This window comes from Etheostoma cragini, chromosome 15, assembly GCF_013103735.1.
Source record: "Etheostoma cragini isolate CJK2018 chromosome 15, CSU_Ecrag_1.0, whole genome shotgun sequence".
NCBI classification, from domain to species: domain Eukaryota; kingdom Metazoa; phylum Chordata; class Actinopteri; order Perciformes; family Percidae; genus Etheostoma; species Etheostoma cragini.
The window spans coordinates 1389686-1395001 of NC_048421.1; the positions used below are offsets into that span (position 1 = coordinate 1389686).

The 5316-nt window shown below is 44.1% G+C and overlaps 1 protein-coding gene across 4 annotated transcripts in view; it reads left to right on the plus strand.

The window, feature by feature from the left end:
* The window catches only part of wu:fb95e10 (mucin-1), a 44847-nt gene that overhangs the window by 3011 nt on the left and 36520 nt on the right, over positions 1–5316 (plus strand). For 3 of the 4 annotated variants that reach the window (XM_034894533.1, XM_034894536.1, XM_034894538.1), the window contains exon 1: positions 914–1216. The exons of the other annotated variant lie outside the window; for it this stretch is intronic. The gene's annotated coding sequence lies outside the window, so the exon portion shown is untranslated. Of the gene's footprint in view, positions 1–913; positions 1217–5316 lie in introns of those variants that run through there. 4 annotated transcript variants of the gene reach the window in all.

Sequence of the window (5316 nt, forward strand, 5' to 3'; positions counted from 1 at the left end):
AACGTGCTTGTGTATAACAACCTGGTAAGTAGATGTTGCAACATTTGGAGTCTGGACCCTCAAAATAAAACATCCATGGTTTGGACAGAGTGAGGCTAACGTTAGCTAGCTGTGTCCCCGTTTCACAGTCATTGTGCTAAGCTAAGCTAACCGGCTACGGGCTGTGGCTGTGGCGGGTAGCTTACGTTGAGCTAACGTTACGTTACCTTAGTCACTCTCAAAGTACATACTGAAAAAACATTATAACCTTATAATATGCTGTCCACATTTCATCTCTACCACTGACTGAAGAGAATCCGGGGCAAAAAATTACACAGGAATAGTAAATTTACTAATTCTACAAGGCAAATTTCATATCCATTAAGCAAAATTTGCTAAATCGCGACCAGCTTTTACTCACTTCAGAAGTGAATTTCGAAATTTTTGTGAGTGTATCCAAATCATTAATAGTAAGAAAACTGTCTATATAGCTGATCTACTGCAAGATTTTAAGCAATTATAATTATATAGCCTTAGCCCATCTCATCTTGTTTTTTGTACTGCATTTTATGTTCTTGATGTTTATATTTTAATCCACTCTTCTAATTGTCATTTATTTGTACATATTTTTATATTGTATATATTTATATATGTTTTCTATTATTTAACTTTCTCTGATGCCAAACTGTTCAATGAATGTTTAATATGTTTGTAAAATTTAGGATTTTGATAATAATAATAAAAAACTGGTCCGTTATCTGTAAAACCTTTATTATTCCGACATTTCCTGTAGCACCTGAAGGCAGCGGCAGCCCTCCTCTCCTCCGCCTCTGTCCATCCATCCGCCGGTCTACTACTGTGTGTGTGTGTGTGTGTGTGTGTGTGTGTGTGTGTGTGTGTGTGTGTGTGTGTGTGTGTGCGCGTGTGTTTGTGTGCGTGTATGTATGGATGTGTGTACTGAAGCGTCATTCTCCTCCTTTCTTCTTTTCAGTGAACGCGCATCACTTGTGAGAAGCGAAGCTTGAGACCCACAACTTCCTCGGCTCAGCTCGGCTTGGCTCGGCTCGCTCTCCCGCGAATTTCTTCTCTTCCTCCACCCCGGTTTCATTTTTACCCTCATCCCCACTTTCCCCTATTTTTCCTGACTCGAGGTCGAGGATTCAGCCGGGGTGTGCTGCTCGACACTGGGCGTAGCTGGAGAGGATTTTTGCTAGCTCGCCGCTGCTCTGACTGACTGGTAAGTGCGATATTTGTATTAGCATTAGCACGCTAACGTCAGTTAGTAACCACTGGCCGGCTAATCAACGGTTATTCAAACACGACCGTTTGAAACGAACGTTCTAGTCACAGCCGTTAGCGTACTAGTTGTAATGTACGGTCCTTGTTGCTATCGCGTTAATACGTGTGTTTCGACATTTTAACACTAAAACAACGCGTCCGAATCGTGTTGTATGTTTGCGTGAATGACTATTTCAGTTAAATACGCCGTTGAAAACGCCTAAAAGCTTCTGCTTTGGTGTCACTTGGTCTTTTTGTGTGTATTAGCGACTCTAGTTTCGCATTCCCGTTGAAAGGGGCTTGATGGGGCGGTGGCAGCAGGCTGCGTGGTCGCTAAGAAGTACTCAACAGTCCTGTTATGTTAGCCTAACATAAAACACGATACAGTCATTTAATTGACGCTGTTTTTCATTTACACAACGTGTCCCCTCTTTGTGAAACCATTCCGCCTGCATTTTCCCTCCCCTAAACTTTTTGTTCCTATCTCCCCTCCTTCTCTTCTCCATCCTCCATCGCGGATGCCCATTGTTCTGTGATGGGCCAAGTGGTCTGGGTGCAGAGACATGTTTTAGTCCCCCCCCCCCCCCCCCCAGGGGCAAAAGCCGGCATATTTAAGAGGCTAATAAATTAGCAGATGCCCACTCCGTTTCATATCCTCTTAAACTGAATAACTTAGGGGCATTTGTGGCGTGTTGAAGCAACAATTCCCTCAGTGCTCGGAAGCGAGTGTGTGCGCAGCTGAAATATCTCTGAGATGGTTGTGCGCAGACTCAAGCAGGCATGTAATCAGAGGTGATTAATGTCACCCCCCCCCCCCCCCCCCCCCCCCCCCCCCCCCCCCCCCCCCCCAAAAAAAAAAAAAAAGTGATCAGCTATTGTGGTGTGAGAGTTAAAGCCTGAGGGCTCCTGTAGCTGCTCCTCCAATGACTCTTTTAGGCAAATGAGTCCAACAAGAGAGCTTGCACTCCCCTCTGTAAGAACAATGGAGAGCAGGACAACACTGCCAGTTCCAAAAGCCTGGCATAAATAGCATTTAATAAACCGCAAACATGCCAGCATCGAAAAATCTTAATCCTCCACCCACAACCTGATTCTGGTCCACTTGACGCGTTGCAGACTGACAGACATAAATCGCCTGGAGCTTTGTGGCCAAAGTGGGCATTGCCCGGTCGACGATGGGTGCCGATCGACCATGAAGTATTGATGTCATCCTCAGTAAATGGCATCCCGGGGTGACTTGTATTGGCTCTTTTTAAAGGCTCCACCATGCAGGCGCTTGGAGACTGGAGACCCTGCAGGGCCCTTGAGTCAGAGGTGGGCTAAACCATCGGGTAGTCCTGTGTCTCACACACACACACACACACACACACACACACACACACATGGATATGAGAGAATGGCTGACTCACAGTGTTGGTGGATGAGGCGGGGAAATGGAGGACAGACAGGCGGCCTAATGCAATCATGAAATTAAATTGAGCTGCCATTTAACAAAAAAACACACACACACACACTCTGTCAATATGGAGATATTTAAGATGGTCTTGAAAATTGGATGTAGTTGGAAGATGTGGATTACTGGCTTTAATTGCAAGAAAAAGGCTGAATAAATTAGGTATAATGATCTTTTCTTTGTGGAAACCAGAGTTGCATCTTTTCTTTGTTCATGCTATTTTTTTGGGGGGGGGGTGAGTGTCGACGGTGTTAGCCACTCAATGTCAATAAGAATGAGACAGTATTGTGTCTGAAACAATCCTCCATATAGACAGGTGGGGGGGGGGGTTATTAACAAAGCTACTAATGCAACATGGTGATTAAATTGTATTATGATGCCCGTCCTATAATATTTACGAGGAAATCAAGGACTTGTTTCAGTTATTTCCTGACTCTGATATTGATGTTTTTAGTGTCTGTTCAGATTATTTCTTAAATGGTGTCAACAGAATATTTTCACACAACAGTTTGGTCTTTCATACGCTCGTATTTAAGGGGAAATTCAAATTTTATTATCCTATTTTGCCTCCAGCTGACCTCTTGACCCACGCCTCCGTCCTGAGAAAGAGGGACACGATTGTCTCATTAATAGAGCTGTGTTGGCTTCTTAGCCTAAGGACGGGTGTTTGGTTGGGGTGTGACTCAGATTGAAACACCCCTACCCCCCCAAATTTAGCAATTGTGACAAAGTCCAGCCCGTGCCTCTGGTCATCTGGCGTCTTTGTGTATTTCAGACTGAACCCATGACCATTGCACTTTTTGCCGTCCTCAAAAATGCCATGTTTTAACCCTCGTGTCGTCTGCAACTTTGTGTTTTTCTGGGCCGAAATTTTAGAATTTTTATACTAATTTTCTACCACTTTTCTCAACGTTTTGGTAGATTTATTCCCAATTTCTTTTAGAATTTTTTAATTATATTTTTGTTGATTTCTTTTTTTTTTTTTTTTCTCACATTTACATTTTTTTTTGTCAATTCTTTTTAACAAGTTTTTGTCAACTTCGGCCATTTTTAAAGCTTTTTACAACATGTCACTTTTAAAAAAAATAATTCACTTATTTTCAATGTTTTGGATGTCTTTTTCAACACTTTTCTTGCTTCTCCACTTCTGTTTATGTCACTTTTTTAACGTTTTTGTCCCTTTTTCCCCCCAAAAATGTACTGCCTCTTTTTTCTATTATATACATATATTTCCCCCAAGTTTTTAAATCTTTTCCTGACATATTGTCACTTTTTTTTAATCATAATTTTGTTTAAAAAAAAAGATGTTAATGCTATGAAATTGAATAAAGCATATGTTGATCATCCACGTTATTTCTTTTCAAAATCTGGTTGAAAGAAACCCCAAATATCTGAAATAGACACTTTTTGGAAATGGATTAAATTTGACCCCACGACAACAGGAGGGTTAATCCACGGCAACAGCAGCACAATAGCTTCTTGTTAAAAGATAATCAAAACCCCCCCGAAGAAACACTATTTTGGGCTGAATTTCCTCCTCTGTTAACCGGGTGATTGAGTCTTGAGGAAACGGCCATAAAGCAGAGATAGTCACGATGGCGGCCTCGGTTGTCACAGTTGTCGGGGCATGCAGTTGGCAACTGGTGGTGCGGTTTGGAGGCCGGATTTGCCAGCAGCTGCAGTAATTTGCTGTGAATTCCTCCGGTGGGAGGATGGGTGATGGACGTGGTTCAAGGCCTTGTTGCTAGGCTTCAAGACCAAAAAAAAAACAGGTTGTTTGATGTGATGCAACGGTGGTCTGTTGCCAGGTTCGCTTTAATTTAATTCAATTTACATTTTATTTATAGTATTAATTCATAACGAGTTATCTCGAGACACTTCACAGAGAGAGCAGGTCTAGACCACACTCCAGAATTAACAAGGACCCAACAGGTCTAGTAGTTTCCTCCAGAGCAAGCAACAGGGCCACAGTGGAGAGGAAAAACTTCCTTTTAGGCAGAAACCTGGGACAGACCCAGACCCAGGACCAGAACCAGACCCAGACCCAGGCTCTTGGTAGGTGGTGTCTGACGACCGGTTGGGGTTAAAATGAAGAGTGGCAACAGTAGTTTGTAGTAGTTCTTTGTAGTAGTTCATGACATAGCAGGGCACTGTGGGGCATTACAAGGCACAACGGGACGTAGCAGGACGCAGCAGGATGTAGCAGGATGCAGCAGGATGTAGACGGACACAGCAGGATGTAGCAGGATGCAGCCGGATGTAGCCGGATGTAGCCGGACGTAGCCGGACGTAGCAGGACGTAGCAGGATGTAGCAGGATGTAGCCGGACGTAGCCGGACGCAGCAGGATGTAGCCGGACGTAGCCGGACGTAGCAGGACGTAGCAGGATGTAGCAGGATGCAGCAGGACGTAGCTGGATGTAGCCGGACGCAGCAGGATGTAGCAGGATGTAGCAGGACGTAGCAGGATGTAGCCGGACGCAGCAGGATGTAGCCGGACGCAGCAGGATGTAGCAGGATGCAGCAGGACGTAGCAGGATGTAGCCGGACGCAGCAGGATGTAGCAGGATGTAGCAGGATGTAGCAGGATGTAGCAGGATGTAGCAG